Source organism: Chelonia mydas, chromosome 5 (assembly GCF_015237465.2).
Source record: "Chelonia mydas isolate rCheMyd1 chromosome 5, rCheMyd1.pri.v2, whole genome shotgun sequence".
Taxonomy (NCBI): Eukaryota; Metazoa; Chordata; order Testudines; family Cheloniidae; genus Chelonia; species Chelonia mydas.
Window position 1 is genome coordinate 41,414,253 of NC_051245.2, and position 20,460 is coordinate 41,434,712.

The following is a 20,460-nucleotide window of genomic DNA, read 5'->3' on the forward strand; positions in this document are numbered from 1 at the left end:
AAAAGGGGTAAACAGTGAGGTGGCAAAATTTGCAGATAACAATCTGGAGTAGTCTCAGGCAGACTGCGAAGAGCTACAAAAGGATCTCTCAAAACTGGGTGACTGGGCAACAAAATAGCAAATGAAATTCAATGCTGATAAGTGCAAAGTAATGCTCATTGGAAAACATAATCCAAACTATACATATAAAATGATGGGGTCTAAATTAGCTGTTACCACTCAAGAGGTCTTGGAGCCATTGTGGATAGTTCTCTGAAAACATCCACTCAATGTGCAGCAGCAGTCAAAAAAGCTAACAATGTTGGGAATCATTAAGAAAGGGATAGATAAGACAGAAAATATCATATTGCCTCTATATAAATCCATGGTACGCCCACATCTTAAATACTGCGTGCAGATGTGGTCGCCCCATCTCAAACAAGATATATTGGAATTAGAAAAGGTACAGAGAAGGGCAACAAAAATGATTAGGGGTATGGAACAGCTTCCGTATGAGGAGAGATTAAAAAGACTGGGACTTTTCAGCTTGGAAAAGAGACAACTAAGGAGGGATATGATTGATGTCTATTAAAATCATGACTGGTGTGGAGAAAGTAAATAAAGTGTTCACTCCTTCTTATAACACAAGAACTAGGGGTCACCCAATTAAATCAACAGATTTAAAACAAACAAAAGGAAGTATTTTTTCACACAACGCTCAGTCAATCTGTGGAACTCTTTGCCAGAGGATGTTGTGAAGGCCAAGACTATAACAGGGTTCAGAAAAGAACTAGATAAATTCATGGAGGATAGATCCATCAATAGCTAGTAGCTCGGATGCGCAGGGATGGTGTCCCTAGCCTCTATTTGCCAGAAGCTGGGAATGAGCAACAGGGGATGAATCACTTGATGATTTCCTGTGCTGTTCATTCCCTCTGGGGCACCTGGCATTGGATGCTGGGGTAGCTGGACCTTTGGTCTGACCCAGTATGGTGGTTCTTACGGGCTGAAAGGGCTGGGAAGATGGGCTAGCTAGACCTTTGATCTGACTCAGTGTGGCCTGTTCTTATGTTCTTAATCAAAAATAAATATAAAGTGAGCACTATACCCTTGTATTCTGTGTTCTATTTGAAATCAATATATTTGAAAATGTAGAAAACATCCCAAAATATTTAAATAAATGGTATTCTATTATTGTTTAATGGTGTGATTAATCACAACTGATTTTTTAATTGCTTGACAACCCTAGTTTATACTTTTTTTTCCCCCCAGATAAGTGTGTTTTATTTTATTGGCTGTTTTATAGCTTGTTGCCACTTGTTGCTCCAGACCCTGGACTAGGCCATCGGGAGAACTTTATTTCCATCGGAGTTACAGCTGCTGCCACAAATCAGAACCAACTGCCTTTTGCAGCATAGGGGGTGAGACTATTCCCAGCAATAAACCCTCTGTACTGATAGAGGGAAACACTAAGAGAAGATGAAAATTATGAGTAAATAAATTCTTTATGTACATGTAGTTTTAAACTAATCTAAAATTAATGTTCTACATCCAGTGTTTTTTGTAATTAATTTGATACAGAAAGGGTGTTGAGTTGTCCTAATGACAAGACATCACACTTTGTTCAGTGGAGAGACTGTGGTGTTCAGTATTTCAAATGTTGGGGAGGTTTAGTGACTAGCTTCAGGAAACCCACATTCATAATCCTAAGGGCAGAATGTACTAGCATCCTTACCTTTATATTGTGTGTAGTATTTTACATACTGGGTAGCACTAGTTTGAGTTAATAAGGAAGAAGCTCTCGTAAGTTAGCAGAAATTTAAATAGTTAAGAGGAAGCCCTGGGAAAATTGGGTTTGTCATTACTGTCTTCCCACTCAGAGATTACAAATGACATCGTGTTGGTTCACAGTCCACTAAAGAGACTTTAAGGTTGCATTTACATTTTTTTGCTGTGTGCACCTAGATGAGAGTAATGTATTGTTCTGCTAAAGCACTGATGCACAGTTATCACAATATAGATAATTTTAGGTGGTTATTACATTACTCATTTAACAATGCAATTCCTCCACATTTTGAAAACTTACAGTATAATTTCATACTTGAAGTGACAATTGCCTGAAATTTTAAAATGTTTCTGTTTGGCTAAACAAATGATTTTTCAATTTGTGCAACAGTAACAGTACATAATATAGATAAAGCATTACATACTGAAAGCCAGTCAGTTGCTGCTGGGTTTAAAAGTCACATGTATTTAATTGAGATTTTTATTCATCCTCAACAACTGAGCACTGCAACTGACTATTTAATTTCTTCTGACATTAATTCATCCGATTGTTCTTACAATTATGAAGATTTATGGCAAAGGAAAAGTGATGATGATGATGAATAGTGTATTCATCAGAAGAAGTTGTAATTGCAGACTAATATAAAGGGTGACAGGATACTACTAGAAAGAGTTTAACATCATGTCCTTTCCTCTTACGTTATAGTCAATTTGGCTTATGAAATGAAGTTCTCACCACCACCAGTGGTAATTAATCTGTGTCAAATTTGTGGATTAGTGTGCAATTAGAACAAAAAAATCTTTGTCCAAAATACTGAATCATAAAATAATTAACAGCTGTGGTAGTCTTGACACTGAAAGACAATTTCTGGACACAATGGGACAACATTTTCCAAGTGATGCAAAATAATTTAACATATGACTAATGAACTCTTAGGCCTAGTTTACACTACGACTTTAAGTTGAATTAAGCAGCGTTAGATCGATTTAACCCTGCACCCGTCCACCCGATGAAGCCATTTTTGTCAATTTAAAGGGCTCTTAAAATCAATTTCTGTACTCCTCCCCGACGAGGGGATTAGCGCTGAAATTGACATTGCCGGGTCGAATTTGGGGTAGTGTGGACGCAATTCGACAATATTGGCTTCCGGGAGCTATCTCAGAGTGCTCCATTGTGACCGCTCTGGACAGCGCTTTCAACTCAGATGCACTAGCCAGGTACACAGGAAAAGCACCGGGAACTTTTGAATTTCATTTCCTGTTTGGCTAGCGTGGCGAGCTCATCAGTGCAGGTGACCATGTAGTCCCAGAATCGCAAAAGCTCCAGCATGAACTGAATGGGAGGTACTGGATCTGATCGCTGTATGGGGAGACAAATCCGTGCTATCAGAACTCTGTTCCAAAAGATGAAATGCCAAAATATTTGAAAAAATCTCTAAGGGCATGATGGACAGAGGCTATAACAGGGACCCGCAGCAGTGCCGCATGAAAATTAAGGAGTTCAGGCAGGCCTACCAGAAAACCAGAGACAAATGGCTGCTCGGGGTCAGAGTCCCAGACATGCCGCTTCTACGATGAGCTGCATGCAATTCTAGGGGGTGCCCCTACCACTACCCCACCCCTGTCCGTGGACACCTGCAAGGGGGGAATCTCATGCAACAGGAAGAGGATTCTGGGAACACGGAAGGGGAGGAGGAGGATAGCGTACAACAGGGAAGCGGACAAACCGTTCTCCTAGACAGCCAGGAACTGTTTTATCACCCTGGAGCCAATACCCTCCCAAGGGCTCCCGGACCATAAGCCGGAGAAGGCACCTCTGGTGAGTGTAGCTTTGTAAATATAATATGTGGTTTAAAAGCAAGCGTGTTGAATGATTAATTTGCCCTGAAGACTTGGGATGCATTCGCAGCCAGTGCAGCTACTGGAAAAGTCTGTTAATGTGTCTGGGGATGGAGCGGAAATACACCAGGGACATTATTAAGGGGACATTCAGAGGTGGCCATTCCTGCTGGGCTGTTCACCTGTGGCTGAAAAGAAATCATCCCCGCTTTTAGCCACACGGTGCGGGGGGTCCCATTCATGCTGAGCTGTTTGGGTTTGGCTGGCAGGGATCTTCCCTGATACTAGTCACACGGTGGGAGGAGGGGATGAAGCGATCATCCCAGAGAACTGAGTGTGTGTGTGTGTGTGTGGAGGGGGGGGGTTAGTTGGGTTTGTGCTGCACATTAACCCGAAAACCGCAGCCCCTCCTTTTGAATGGCCAACCCAACAGGTGCTTGGTATGGGAAAGGAGGGCACTGCTCTTTGAAACCATTCCCACATGTTACGAAGGTTAAACAAACTGTGGCTTATCATGGCTGCCTGCAAGCCAAATTCTGTTGCCCGGCCCTGCGTGTGTGATCTCTCACACCAAACTGGCAGGCCCTCAATATAAGAGGCAAAATGTGACCTTGTACCAAAAGCACATGTGCTATGTAATGTTAACAGCTTGGTTCACCATGAGTCTGCCCATTGTTCTCTAAAATGTGTCTTTTAAAATACTACTCTCCCTTTTTTCCTCTCGCAGCTGCAAATGTTTCAACACTCCCCCCATCATCTCTGTCCCAGAGGCTAGTGCAGATTAGAAGGCGAGAAAAACACACTCACAATGAAATATTCTCTGAGCTCATGCAGTTCTCCCACACTGAAAGAGCTCAGCAGAATGCGTGGAGGCAAACAATGGCAGAGTCCAGGAAAGCAGAAAATGAACACAAGGACAGGAGGGACGAGCAAGAGGAGAGGTTGCGGGAGCAAGAGGAGAGGTGGCGGCAGCGTGATGAGAGGAGGCAGGATGCAATGCTGAGGCTACTGGGGGATCAAACGGATATGCTCCGGCATCTGGTGGAGCTGCAGGAAAGGCAGCAGGAGCACAAACCGCCGCTGCAGCCCGTGTAACCGCCCGCCCTCCTCCCCAAGTTCCATAGCCTCCTCACCCAGATGCCCAAGAACACGGAGGGGAGGGGCCTCCAGGCATTCAAGCACTCCACCACAGAAGACTGCCCAAGTAACAGAAGGCTGGCATTCAATAAGTTTTGAAGTGTAGTGTGGCCTTGTCCTTCCCTCCTCCCCTCATCCACCACCCCACCTGGTGCTTCCCTCCTCCCCCATCCCTCCAGGGCTACCTTGGCAGTTATCCCATTTGTGTGATGAATTAATAAAGAATGCATGATTTTGAAACAACAATGACTTTATTGCCTCTGCAAGCGGTGATCGAAGGGGGGAGGGCAGTTGGCTTACAGGGAAGTAGAGTGAACCAAGGGGGCAGTTTTCATCAAGGAGAAACAAACAGAACTGTCACACCATAGCCTGGCCAGTCATGAAACTGGTTTTCAAAGCTTCTCTAGAAGAGCACGGCAGGGCACGCTGTGCATCAATCACCCTGGTGTCTGGCTGCGCATAATCAGTGGCCAGGCGATTTGCCTCAACCTCCCACCCCGTCATAAACGTCTCCCCCTTACTCTCACAGATTTTGTGGAGCACACAGTAAGCAGCTATAACAATGGGAATATTGGTTTCGCTGCGGTCTAACCGAGTCAGTAAACTGCACCAGCACGCTTTTAAATGTCCAAATGCACATTCTACCACCATTCTGCACTCGCTCAGCCTATAGTTGAACAGCTCCTTACTACTGTCCAGGCTGCCTGTGTATGGCTTTATGAGCCATAGCATTAAGGGGTAGGCTGGGTCCCCAAGGATAACTATAGGCATTTCAACATCCCCGACAGTTATTTTCTGGTCTGGGAAGTAAGTCCTTCCTGCAGCTGTTCAAACAGACCAGAGTTCCTGAAGATGCGAGCATCATGTATCCTTCCCGGCCATCCCACGTTGATGTCGGTGAAATGTCCCTTGTGATCCACCAGTGCTTGCAGCACCATTGAGAAGTACCCCTTGCGGTTTACGTACTGGCTGCCAAGGTGGTCCGGTCCCAAGATAGGGATATGAATTCCATCTATTGCCCCACCACAGTTAGGGAATCCCATTGCAGCAAAGCCATCCACTATGACCTGCACATTTCCCAGAGTCACTACCCTTGATAGCAGCAGCTCAGTGATTGTGTCGGCTACTTGGATTACAGCAGCCCCCACAGTAGATTTGCCCATACCAAATTGATTCCCAACTGACCGGTAGCTGTCAGGCATTGCAAGCTTCCAGAGGGCTATCGCCACTCGCTTATGAACTCTGAGGGCTGCTCTCATCTTGGTATTCTTATGCTTCAGGGCAGGGGAAAGCAAGTCACAAAGTTCCATGAAAGTGCCCTTTTGCATGCAAAAGTTTCTCAGCCACTGGGAATCATCCCAGACCTGCAACACTATGCGGCCCCACCAGTCTGTGCTTGTTTCTCAGGCCCAGAATCGGTATTCCACAGCATGAGCCTGCCCCATTGCCACCAGGATGTCCAATTTGCCAGAGACTTTGAGAGAAGTCTGTGTCCATGTCCTCATCACTCTCGTCACCACGCTGCCGTTGCCTCCTCGCCTGCTTTTGCAGGTTCTGGTTCTGCACATACTGCAGGATAATGCGCGAGGTGTTTACAATGCTCATAACGGCCGCGGTGATCTGAGCGGGCTCCGTGCTTGCCGTGGTACGGCGTCTGCAGGAGAGCAGGGTTGCAGCGGAAGCAGTGGCTGATGACGGATGCCACGAGAATAGATATTTATAGAGAACGACGAGAGGACCTGCGAGGTGGATTCATGAGAGCAGGAGAGCAGAGTTGCAGTGGAAGAGGTGGATGGATGATGGTTAGCACCGTGCACATTTCCCAAGGAAGAACACACGTACCCGGGAGCCCATGACAGACAACATGGAGAAATTTGCTATTGAGACAATAGCAGCAGAGCACAGTGGAAGCAGTGGATGACGATGGTTAGCAGTTCTACTGCACCGTCTGCTGAAAGCAGTATGGCGTCCGCACGGAAAAAAGGCGCAAAACGACTGTCTGCCGTTGCTTTCACGGAGGGAGGCGTAACTGACGACATGTACCCAAAACCACCCATGACAATGTTTTTGCCCCATCAGGCATTGGGAGCTTAACCCAGAATTCCAATGGGTGGTGGAGACTGCGGGAACTGTGGGATAGCTACCCACAGTGCACCACTCTGTAAGTCGATGCTAGCCACGGTAGTGAGGACGCACTCTGCCGACTTAATGCGCTTGTGTATGTCCCCACTAATCAATTGTATAAAATCAGTTTCTAAAAATTGACTTCTATAATATTGACCTAATTTCGTAGTGTAGACATACCCTTAGGGTTACCACATTTCTCATTTTGCCCTTCATGAGAGAGAGACTTGATATTACAATGCACAGCAATTTTTTTCCTGCATTAATGCATCTTGAAGAGTTCTTGCCTTTTTTTGTTTTAGCCAAGCTAGCACTGGAAACTGAGACAGACCTCTGCATATCCACATAGATTCCTAATCCTTCTACATTACTTCGAAAATATACTCCAGTACTGGAAAACAGCCCTAAGTAACACTAACAGAGTAGGACAGGAGTGGACAAACTTTTTGGCCTGAGGGCCACATCGAGGAATAGAAATTGTATGGGGAGCCATGAATACTCACAAAATTGGGGTTGCGGTGCGGGAGGGCGTGCAGGTTCTGACTGGGGGTGTGGGCTCTGGGGTGGGGCTGGGAATGAGAGGTTTGGGGTGCAGGAGGGTGCTCTGAGCTGGGAATGAGGGGTTTGGCCAGCAGGAGGGGGATCAGAGCTGTGGCAGGGGATTGGCGCATGGGGAGAGGCTCGGGGTGGAGGCTCTGAGTGGCGGTTACCTCAAGCAGCTCCCAGAAGCAGTGGCATGTCCCTTCTCCGCCTCCTACACGGAGGCGCGGCCGGGCAGCTCTGCATGCTGCCCCATCCGCAAGCACCATTCCTGCAGCTCCCATTGGAGCACCGGAGGGAGCCATTGGAGCGCGTAGGAGCCAGAGTGGGCTTCCAGGAGCCGCGTGGAGCGCCCCCGACCCTGCATTCCAGCTAGAGCGCCGGAGCAGGGACATGCCACAGCTTCTGGGAGCCGCATGGGGCGGCCCGTGACCCAGTGCCCCGGCTGGAGCGCTGGAGTGGGACAAGACCCAGACCCTGCTCCTCAGCGAGAGCTCGCAGGCTGGCTTAAAACAGCTCGCAGGCCGTAGCTTGCCCAACCCTGGAGTAGGGGCTTCTTCTTCTTTTTGGATAATTCTTGATTTGATATAACATTCTGAATCTACTCTTATTCTTCCTAATTTAGATCTTTTTTGTTTCCCACCATAGAAATCTTGCTGGTAAATTCTTGAGTTGTGGAGCAGCACCTCCACAGCTAAGGTAATAGAAACCTGACTTTCCCCCACACATGCAACTTTCTCAAAAAGAAATCGGTCTTTCTGAAATCTCATCCCTGGGTAGAACTTTTCTGAGAAGTTTGTGGAAAAAAAATCAGAAACGAAATATTAAAGTAATGATGCTCACATTCTCCCTCCCCCCTCCCTTCCCCCCCCCTCCCCCCGGTTGACTTTTAACAAAAATTCTTTAACTCTTTTGGTTCATCCTAGCTCCAGAATGGCTTGCTCTACCACTCCAGCTGTTTTTGTTTGTCTGTCTTGCTAAGAAAGTGCTTTCTTTACTGTTTGGGGGGAAAGGGCAGATGCACGTTGAAGACTGCTTGTTTCAGGTAAGGAGGGAGAAGAAACTGAAACTGTCCGTTGTTGTTTTGGTCTGTATTTTAGGCTGGGGAAGAGAAATGTCCTGCACAAAGATCTGTGGCCTTGAAATGTAGAATGCAATATATTTTCTTGGGTTTTTTTTCCGTCCCCCTTTTTTTTAACTGATCTACAGATTGGCCCATGCTTTTACGGAACTGTTCTCCCATATCTACAGAGCAATGTTTAAAATTATTTTTAAACTTCCAGAAATATAAACTGACTTGCTGCTGACTGTGAACAGTTTGGGGAGGAGGAGATGTGGGAGTGGGAATGTGGAGGGCCAGAAGCTGGAGAAGGGCTAAGGGACTGGATTGCATTGAGTTGTGCTATTCAGACTTGCAATGGAGTTCTGCCAGGAGGCAGGAAAGGAACGGTGACAGAGATTAATAGAGATTTTATAATCCAATAATTTGTTCATACATGAATGTTAAGGGATGAAGTTACAGTTGAGTGCTGTTGTAAATTGGGTGGGGCGAGAATGAGTGAGGACAGAATACATAAATATGGCGAACAGGCCAGACTCATTTGGCTCATTTGGCCCCTAATGGCTCATTTCTTTTAAAGGTTTGGGGTTTTTTCCTTTTTTTCCCCTTTTGAATTTTACAAGCAATCTGGGGGTTTTCTTCCATTGGTTTAGGTATGTTGAAATCCCCTAGACTGCTCTGAAATCTCGACTGGGGATATTTTCTTGCACTTGTAGGATGGCTTTGCTATAACTGCTGGGATTGAGCATTTGGTTGAGACAAAGATTGATTAAAAATGCTGATTTTTTTTTTAAACTGCATTTTTATTTAAATCAGCGTTTGTGGAGACTGGACACCACTTCAAAGAAGCATTTGAAAAGGAGAAGACCAAGTGTTTTTAAAAAAGGTCCAGTGAGTGCCTGTATATAAAATATAAATGGGTGGAATAACATTTACAATAAACCTACTGTTTGTGTATAGTAACTGCTGAGGGGAAGGAGCTGCTTATTTGTGTGACAAACACTGATAACTCCAATCAACCACATTCATCTGAGTATTTGACTACAGTCAGTGGAGATACATTGTGTCTCACACCTGTTCATTTTAAGTGCACTGTGACTTGACAGACTATGCCTCTAGTAGGACTAAGATGAGGAGAGCTTTACAAGAAAAAAATTAATATATGGCTGTTCTGAACATATTCTAATCTTACTGAATATCTGAGCTCATACTGTGATTAAACTGATTTGCAACAACCACTTTGCAGCTGCCAAGTATGAATAGGAAGGTGGTAGTGCATTTGTCATGACTGATGAAGTGAGTGCCTAGAAGTTCATGCTTCAGAGTGGTCCAAGCTAATGAAAATCTGAAGAGTATAGGTAGGATATTGTCTCTCGTTTGCCATAAGGTAACAAATATTGATTTGAATAGCTATGCTGCAGAGTTGCCCCACATATTGAAGCCAGTAACAGTGTCACTTGATTGTATACAGAAAAATTCAAGTTCAACTGCTGAAGTTGTTGACATGTGAAAGAAGCTTGGTAAAACTTCTTCTGAATTGCAATTAAGTGATGGTAAAATATATGTTCTGAAAGTATTATCAGCAGGCTCTAACATCATATTCATGGAAGTTAAGTCCATTAATGGCTATTAGCCAGGCTGGGTAAGGAATGGTGTCCCTAGCCTCTGTTTGTCAGAGGATGAGAGGGATGGCAGGAGAGAGATCACTAGATCATTACCTGTTAAGTTCACTTCCTCTGGGGCATCTGGCATTGGCTACTGTCGGTAGACAGGATACTAGGCTGGATGGACCTTTGGTCTGACCCAGTATGGCCATTCTTATGTTCTTATCATGCCATTTTTTTTAGCATATTGGATCAATCTTCACAAGTACCTTTACTCTCAACAGGGGAATCAACAATTGCTCTTGAATATGGAGAAGAGGTTTACTCTGGAAGTTAGTTTCTGCCAACAGTAATTCAGCTGCAAGTCAAGCTCCTTTCATTTCAGAAAGTTATATTCTTCAATGAAATACTCAAAAAAATGTAACAGTTATTCAGTGGTGATAATCTGAAGTAAATGCCCTGGGAGAAAACTAGGAAGCAATTATGAAAGTGATGTTTCAATTATTAACTGCTACAGCTACTGGCAATGTTGAAAGGCTATTTTCATAGTTTGGTCTGGTACACCTAAAGATTAAAAACCACACTTGAACAGATAGAGCTTCCAAGTTGATATTCCCTCCTATACATTTTAATTCTGAAAAACTTGAAAACAACCTCGGTTAATTTGAATAGTAGGACTCGGTAGTTCACCTGTGATTTCTGACTATGGCTTGTAATTACTGCATTATGACCAGAGTTGGGAAAGTAACTGATGATCTTCTTTTGAGTGGTGGTCCCTGTCTGTAGTCCACATGTGGAAGCACTTCTTAGTAGTGCCCGCTGACCTGCACATCTATAGTGCATCTCCTCGTGCTCCCAGTTGAGGGTATAGGAGGTAGTGCGCCTCTCCAGTTCCCTCTTACCGCTGCATGGCCCAGGTCGGAACTCCTGTGCCTTCACGTTCATAGTTTTCTAAAAGAGTGACTCACTTTTACTTTGTTGTAAATAGTTGTATATAGTTCTTTTTAGTGTTAGGTAGCTAAGTTAGTATAGTTAGTTTAGTTTTTCTTCGAGTGCTTGTTCATGTCTCTTCCAATCAGGTGTGCGCGTTGCATGCATGACAACTGGAAGATTTTTTTCCCCTAGCAGTATCCGTAGGGTTGGCCGGGCGCCCCCTGGAGTTGCACCCTCATGGCGCTCCACATTATGCCCTGCCGACCTGACCCCCCTGTCAGTTCCTTCTTACCGCCTGTGACAGCTAGCTGGAACTCCCCATTGCTCTTGCCTTGGCAAGCGCATGTTTCGCAGTATCGTGTGTATATAGTTAGATTCAGTAGTAGCTTAGCTAGTATAGCTCGTTTTCTCAGAAGTTTCCTTTGGGGGTTCCCACACACACACGTTTTCCCCAGGTCTGGGGTATGCCTCGGTCCCCAGGCTTTAAGCCGTGCTCAGACTATGGCAGGTTTATGCCAAGAAGTGACCCGCACATTTCGTGCTTAGTGTCTTTGGGAGGGTCACATTAGAACCCGTTGTAAAATCTGTAGAGGGTTTCGCCCCAGACCCTCAAGGACAGAGAACAGCGCCTCCGAGTTCTGCTTGTGGAGGCAGCACTTAAGCCTCAGTCGGACCCTGGCACGGCAGACCTAGCCCCAAGTGCCATCTCCTTGGTGCGCAGCGCTCTGGCACCATTGACGCATGAGCCAGTGCCGAGGAAGGACTCTCTAAGGACCCTCGGCACCGCCACAGAGCTGTGCACAGGTCCCAGGCATTGGTCAGACACCAGTCTCCCTCCCCGTGCCCCAGAAAAGAAAGAAGGCCAACAGAAGGTGCTCTCTGACCAGGTCTAAAGACCAGGTGGCTAGCAAGCCCCCATTGGGTGCCCAATCGGTGGGGCCTCCATCAACTCCTGCCCCAAGAGGGGTCCAGTTGAGTCCGGACCTGCACCGCTTGCCAGTCTGCCACCACGAGGACCTACAGTTTCCCTCAATGCCAGAAGCATTTGAAGTGGCATCGGACCTCCTGGTGTTTACAGCGCCACCCTCCCCTCCAAGGCAGGAGAGGTTGCTGGTACCAGTTCCTGGCCCAATCCACTCTGTGGGCGAGCCGGCGATTCTGGCAGCGATGAGGGTATCGTCCCCTGTGTGCTGACCCCTGACACCAGTGGCCCGTGTGGGGGAGCCGCTCTAGTCCCGCACATGGCATCACTTACAGGTGCCGAGTGGCTCCGCTCTTCCATGGTCTTCACAGTTGGAGACCTCCGAGTCAGAAGCAGCATCTTCATGCTCCAATAGGAGCAGAAGATCCCGCTCCTCGCCGTGACTGACAGCCCTACTCAGAACAGTGGCCAGGACAGTGGCAGGCTCCTCAATGGCCCTTCTGGACACCCTGGGCCTATCACCAGAGCCAAGGTACCAGAGCCATGGTTCCAGACCAACGTCGGTAGCCTCTGCATCCTTTGGGCCACCACACATGCCCTCCGCACTGCTGCAGGGAACCCATCCGGCCGCTGCACTGATGTCGATGATCTCTGCACCGAGTGCTGCATCATCCTCAGCACCGATCACAGCTCCATCTGCGGCACTGCCAGCGACACCAGCCACAGCTCCAGTGTTCCTTGCTCCTAGGAACCCCAGAGGGGCTGAGGACGGAGCAGGCTCTGGTACCGGCCTCCATCTCTTCCTCCTCATCTCCAGATGAGGCAGTGGCTGGCTCAGCAACTGCTCCAGCCTTAGAGGACAGGAGGGTCCTACAGCAGCTGCTGAGATGGGTGGCCCAGTACCTGAACATTAAACCTGAGGTGGTGGAGGCCAACCCAGTGGTCGACATCCTTTCCCCTCCAGGGCCATCCCATATCGCACTGCTGCTGATTAAAACCCTCAGCGATGTCATGAAGACACTGTGGCAGATCCCGTCCTCATTGCCATCTACCACCAAGAGGTACAAGCGGAGATACTTTGTCCCCTCAAAGGGGTATGAACACCTTTACAAACACCCCCAGCCGGCCTCCCTGATAGTGGACATGACCAACCAGTGTGAGCACCGGGGCTACCAGGAGCCTTCTCCCAAGAATCAAGAGGTCAAAAAACTGGATTTCTTCGGGAGGAAAATCTATTCCCCAGGGCTGTTGCAGCTCCGTATCACTAACCATCAGGTAGTGGTTAGCAGGTACAATTATAATACGTGGGGGGCCATGCAAAAATTTGCAGAACTCCTCCCTATGAACAGGGGTGGCCATGAGGAGTTCCCGGATATAGATCTCTGGCCTTCCATACGAGGTGCAGCAGACAATCCTGGACCTCCCCTTTGAGGGTCAGTCTTTGTTTTCCAAGAAAACTGACTCTCGTCTGTACAGCCTCATGGATTGTTGAGCCACCTTCAAGTCCCTGGGCCTCCACACCACTGCCACCCAACAGAGGTACTTTAGACCCCAGGCCCTTCAGAGGAATTATCAACCTCAGGGTAGTCAGGAAGGGTCATGCAGGAGAAATAGGAACTCAAGGAAGAGACCTCATCCCTCCTCTGGCCAGGATTCTGGCCAGTCTAAATCCTTCCTAAGCCCAAAACCGGCCTCTTGAAGGTGCACCTGGGGGCAATGCACCAGTGCAAAGACTAGATCCATCCACCCCACCTTACCTTTTCGTCCCGTTTATCCCCTTTCTACCATGCATGGGCCCGTATTACATTGGACCGCTGGGTGCTCCGCACAGTAGAGAGGGGCTATTCACTCCAATTCTCTACCCTCCCACCCTTCCACCCCCCTTCCCCATCCCTCTTCAGGTACCCTTCTCACAAGCAACTCCTCATACAGGAGGTGCAATCATTCCTGTCGTGGGGGGCACTGGAAGAGGTTCCTCAGGAGCAGAAGGGCAAGGGCTTCTATTCCCAGTATTTCCTAATACTAAAAGCCAAAGGTGGGCTCAGACCCATCCGAGACCTGCGAGAGCTCAACAAGTTCATGGCGAAACTCATGTTCTGAATGGTCTCCTTGGCCTTCATCATCCCTTCCTTGGATCCAGAGGACTGGTATGCCACCCTCTACTTGAAGGACGTGTGCTTTCATATAGCAATCACACCGTCCCACAGAAAATACCTCAGGTTTGTGGTGCACAACAACCACTTCCAGTTCAGAGTCCTTCTGTTCGGCCTGTCAGTAGTGCCTCAAGTATTTACCAAATGCATGGCAGTCGTGGTTGTGTTTCTGCGCAGGCACTGGGTACAGGTGTTCCTGTACCTCGAAGACTGGCTGATCAAGGGCTGCTCCAGGGCTCAAGAGGAGCACAAGTCAATTCATCATTGCAACGTTCGACAAACTGGGCCTTTTCCTGAACATGGGGAAGTCAACTCTGTCCCCCGATCAGAGGATAGAGTTCATTGGGGCAGTGCTGGACTCAAACCAGGCCAGGGCGTACCTACCAGAATCAAGGTTCCGGGCCCCGGGTGACATCATTCGGAGTCCCAGGCAGTTCCCCACCACCACAGCAAGGAATTGCCTCAAACTCCTGGAACACATGGCCGCTTGTACCTACGTGGTGCAAGATGCCAGGCTTAGACTCCAGCCGCTCCAATCATGGCTAGTCTCAGTGTTTCTGTTGGTCAGGGACAGTTTGGACAGGGTTGTGACTTTGCCTCACCCGGTCCTCGACTCCCTTCTGTGGTGGCTTGATCCACAGCTAGTGTGTGCAGGGGTCCCCTTTGTCAGACCCCAGCCAACTCTCATATTGATTATGAACGCATCGGACTTGGGCTGGGAGGCACACCGGAGAGACCTCAGGACACAAGGCCTCTGATCTCAAGCAGAGCACGCTCTCCACATCCATGTCAGGGAGCTGAGAGTGGTACACCTGGCATGTCAGACTTTCTGAGCCCACTTGACAGGGAGATGTGTATCAGTGATGACAGACAACACCACGGCAATGTTCTATATCAACACCTAAGTGGGCAGGGAGGACATATTTTGTGCTTGCTAAAGGGATGGATTTTCTTTTCTCCCACCTACCCACCCAGCTCCCTGGTTGTCCAAGCAGCTGCGGAACAGGCATGGCGGCAGTCACAAAAGTCTACTTCTCCAGACAAGGCAGCTAAGAGACTGGACCTGCTGGGCAGGAAGGTGTATTCTTCTGCAGGACTACAATTCTGCATTGCCAACTATCAGGCTCTGCTAACTAAGTACGACTTTAACAACTACAACAGGCTAGCAGAGTTCAAGAACAAGCTGCCACTACAGCACCAGCAGCAATTCCAGGCGCTGCTAGATGAAGGGCGACTGGTTTCTAAGGTTGCACTTCAGGCAACAGTGGACACAGCTGATACGTCCTTTCGCTCTCTAGCAACCAGGGTCTTTATGTGACAAGAATCGTGGCAACAATTGTCCGGTTTTCTCAGGGAGGTCCAAAATACAATTGAGAACCTCCCTTTTGATGAGAACAAGCTGTTCCATGATAACATGGACGAATCCCTCCACACGCTGAAGGCTCAAGCCATACTACGGTCCCTTGGTATATATACTTTGGTCCCAAGATGCAGACAGCAAAAACCAAACCTTTCCATCCATGCCCACACATGCCCTACAATCAGCGCCAGTAAGAGCCCCCCATGTCAATGACACCCATCACAGCAGCCTTGCTTCCCTGCCTCTGCCACAATCACCTCTTCGACCCTCTCCCAGCAGCAGACCAACCCACAGTTTTGACCTGCAGGTCAAGACCTATGAATCTCCACCGATGCAACCTGCAGCACTGCATACCATCTTTGGGGGCCGTCTTGCCCTATTTGCTCACAATTGGGGCAAGATCACCATGGACAGTTGGGTACTGGAGATCACCCATCACCAATACGACATCGAGTTCTTCTCGTTCCCGGCACCCCAGCCATGGGGACTCATCCCATCAACTGATCCTTCAACAAAAAGCAGATGCTCTGCTCCTCAAGGGGGAGAGAGAGCCTGTCCCACCTCATTATAGCAGGCAAGACTTCTACTCACCTTACTTCCTTATCCTGAAGAAGGGCAGAGGGCATCGCCCCATTCTAGATCTTCAGGTGTTGAACACTGTTTATCTGAAAGTCAAAATTATGTATGGTCACACTGACATCGATTATCCCCTCCTTACTCCAAGGAGCCTAGTTCGCGGTTCTCAACATGAAAGATGCATACTTCCATCTGGACATTCACCAAGCCCACCACAAGTTCCTCCATTTTCAGGTAGGATACCAACATTAACAGTTTCAGGTCCTCCCATTAGGCATAGCAACAGCACCATGAACGTTCACAAAGGTCTTTTCTGTGGTAGCGGCCTAGATGTGCCCTCTCGGCAACTCGATATTGCCCTACCTCGATGACTGACTCCTTGTGGCACTATCAGGACAGGAAGAAATCTCCACAATCCTCTGTCTTAGCAGTCTCTTGGCATCCCTAGGTATCTACATCAATGAGGAAAAGTCAATGTTGACACCTTCACAGATGATACCCTTCATTGGAGTGGAACTCAACTCCATTGTGGCCAGGGCTTTTCTGCTGGCAGACTGCTTCACAGCACTGACATCTCTCATCGTGGACATGCATTGCAAACATGGTCTGCCACTGTCTCTTTCTCATTGGACATATGGCAGCCTGCACCTATGTGACACCACAAGCACATCTCCATGTGCATTGTCTTCAAGCTTGGCTCCTCTCCATCTACAGACCCAATAGAGACCATATAGACTTCAAGGTCAGCCTTCCTGAGACGGGGCTGTCCTCCCTCATATGGTGGTCTAATCCCTCCAAGGTCATGATTGGCACCCCCTTTTCCCGTCCCACACTACAGACCACCATCACAATGGACGCCTCCCTGGTGGGTTAGGAGCCTACCTAGGCCACCACACAGCTCAGAGTGTGTGGATGCCATGGGAAGCCAGGATGCACATAAACTTGCTGGAACTGCAGGCAGTCTGTTTGGCATGCCAGGCCTTCCTCCTGCTCATTCAATCCCTCTGTGTTCAACTGCTCTCCAAAAACATTGCAGCAGTAGTATACATCAACAAGCAGGGTGGTACCCTCTGCTCCGAGTTAGTCCGGCTTTGGAACTGGTGCATCAAGAACCACGTGACACTTCAAGTCGCCTACCTACTGGGCACCCACAATTCCCTGGCCGACACCTCAGCAGGATGCCTTACCTCAATCCCAAGTGGGAGCTACACAACACCATGCTCATGTATCTCTTCATGAAGTGGGGCACAAAGAGTCCCCCCCATGACACCTCTTTGCTACTGATAAGAACAGAAAGCTGCCCCTCTATTGCTCAGGTGAAGCACTAGGGGAGGGCTCTCAGGGCTGTGCTCTTCTCCTCCCCTGGACAGGCGACCTCCACTATGCCTTTCCCCCCATTCCGGGCCCTCTTCACCTTCCAGTCTTGGATTTGGATGGGCATAGAGGGTAGACCGTGCATGTTCTACCCCAGTTTGACAAATCCTTACCCAGAGCAGAGAGAATCCACCACAGCCTGCTACCGAGCTAAATGGAGATGCTTCACAGCCAGTCACTGAGCATAGTGTCTCTTCCAGTCATCCTCCACTACCTCCTCACCTTGAAGACATCAGGCCTGGTCCTCAATTCTTTTTCAGTTCACCTAGCAGCACTCAGTGCCTTTCTCCCTCCTGTGGATGGAGCCTTAGTGGTGGGGTGCGTAAACACTATCTGCCTCATGAAAGGTTTACTCATCACTTTTCCACCAATACTGACTCCCACACCACCATGAGATCTTAGTCTTATTCTTTCTGCCCTCACAAAGCTACCTTTTGAGCCGCAAGCAATATGCTCCCTCTCCCACCTCTAAATGAAAGTGACTTTCTTAGTAGCCATTACCTCAGCCAGATGAGTCAGTGAACTCACGGTCATAATGGCAGACCCTGCATCTCCAATGGATCTCGGGGTGCATCCATGAATCCAATCCAATATACCCCTGGCTCATAGAATCATGGCACACTCTTCGTGAGTGCAAGCTGCCATATTGGCCTCACTGGCAGAAATGTCCTGGCAAGACATCTTTCGTGCAGCAACACGGTGTGCCATCCACACGTTCACGACACACCTACGCCATCACACAAGCAGCAGTTACAGATGCTGCTGTGGGCCAGGCTGTATTGTAGACCACACTTCATCCATCGGCATCCTCGTACCCACCTCCACGCTGATCACTGCTCGTGAGTCATCCATGTGTACAATACACGTAAGAACTACCACTCTCAGAAGAAGAGGTTACTTACCAGTAACTAGAGGTTCTTTGAGATGTGTGGTCTCTATCTGTATTCCACTACCTGCCCTTCAATTCCCTCTGCTTCAGACTGGATTCCATTGCAGTAAGGAGGAGACTGGAGAGGCGTTGATCCGCACTACATTATACCTTCGGCTGGGAACATGAGGAAAGGCACCATGTATGTGCGAGTCAACAGACACTGCTAAAAAATGCTTCCACACTCTGGCACATAGCATAGTGCACCCATGTGTGGAATACAGTTAGGGACCATGCATCTCAAAGAACCTCCAATTACAGGTAAGTGGCCTTCTCTTTTGGTTCTCTGGCAGTTCTGAAAAAAACCCCAAAAATTCAGATTGTGTTGAACCGAATCCAAACTTCAGTGACTTGAAAAAGTCCATTGCAGATGAAATGAAGTGTTTTGTTCAATCTAAACTGTTTTGTTTCCAGGCATTTTTAAATGACTACACTCACATACAAAATAGTAGTACTGGCCCAGTGGTTAGAGTACTCACCTGAGATGTGGGAGACCCAGGTTTGAATCCACCTACTGGAATCTCCCCACTCCAAAAAGGGTGCCTTAACCACTGTGCTAATGGTTATGCTGGAATGGGTCTCTCTCAATTTCTCCTGTAGAAGCTATATAGTCTCTATAAATAATTAGTCATTGGAGCAGGGACTTCAACTTGGCTCTTATGCCACCTAGGGAACATTTATAGTTTAATTCATTAAAATCGCAATTATAACAATTTTCAAACTAGATTTGAGACTCTGTAAAACTGTGCTTAAAATGGGATTTAAAGACCTTTTGAACAGCAGGTTTTTTAAAACCCTGAACTATTACTGATTTGAAAGCTACACAGAAAACATCATTACTTTGTTTTACCATAACTCAAAATGTTATGGTCAAAAGTAAGAGCATGATCAATTTCACTCCAAAGAAATCCAGTTATTTAAGACCTAAGCCAGACACTTTTACTGGCAGAGTAGATTTCCTGTGGATTTTATTATTTATTCAAAGCCCTTTCAGTCACGCAATCCATTGATTTCAAGATACAGGCACTATGAAAATAGATATGGAGACGAAACTTGATAATTATCAGAAATGCTCACATGTTCAGAGCTGGAATGGGTACAGGAACTTTGTAGTTGGACCTCAGCTTTTACCACATCAAAAACTGAACCTCCAAAGAAGTTGCCTGATTTTAGGAGGCAATGATAATCCAAAAATGTCTAATCCACTTACTCCCCTTTGGGAGATAGGATTTCTCCTCTCCTCTCCTCCCACTTCGTTTTGCGGCAAATTCTTACAAGCAGGGAAGACATAATGTTGAGTTAATGATAGCGGCAGATACTGGGAACCAGGATTCCTGAATTCTGTGCCAGACTCTGAAAAGGGCTCAGTATGTTGCTTTGATCAATTAATTTAGCCTGTGCCTCATTTTACTCATTTGTAAAATGTGGAGAATAATACATTACAGGGTGAGTTGCTAAATATTAATTAAATGCTTTCAGTTCCTTTACTAAAAGGTTGCTATACATACAAGAGTGAATATTAGTAAAGTATTATGGACCTGATTCTGCTTTCATTGAAGTCAATAGCAAAATGCCTTTAGACTTCAGTGGTGCAGGACAGGCTCCCTGTGACCAAATCTTCTTTAAAGGGAAAGGCCTTGTATATCTGTAATATGGGTATATGTATGGAAATCTTATTTTAGGAAGGGGGTTGGGGAATTTCTGATCTAGTTGCAAGTCATGTAAAGAAAGTTTAGTCTAAAAATGGAAAGAATAATGAACTACTAACAACCTGAGGCTATGTCTTTGGAAGGTACTTTAATGATGAAGTTATTACTATCAAGAAACCCAGGGAGACAGCCCCACTTTCTTGGCTAGCTGATCACAAACAGGCTTAAAGGAAGAGCTTCTTAAGATTAATGGCTAAAAGTATTTTTTATCCTTCTAAGTTTCTTAAAAGCACCCTGCTGGACTTAAAAAGCAACACTGTTAACCAGAAAAGGCTTTAAAATAAACCACAAAAAGCTGTGAGGAAGATTAGAAATTCTGGAAGAACAGATGATGATTAAAAAGGAATGCAGTAGGCTGAGGAAGGTGTAGACTGCTGGAATTAAGATAACGTTTCAATGCATTTTAAAAAGGGGAATCACTAGAGAATGCTTTAATA

At 47.0% G+C, this 20,460-nt stretch overlaps 1 long non-coding RNA gene across 2 annotated transcripts in view; it reads right to left on the reverse strand.

Moving 5' to 3' along the window:
- LOC114019324 overlaps nt 1-20,460 on the reverse strand; it is a 42,312-nt gene that overhangs the window by 8,304 nt on the left and 13,548 nt on the right. The window contains exon 3 of one of the 2 annotated variants that reach the window (XR_003564420.3): nt 16,028-16,101. The exons of the other annotated variant lie outside the window; for it this stretch is intronic. This is a non-coding gene — a long non-coding RNA (uncharacterized LOC114019324). The remainder of the gene's footprint in view (nt 1-16,027; nt 16,102-20,460) is intronic. 2 annotated transcript variants of the gene reach the window in all.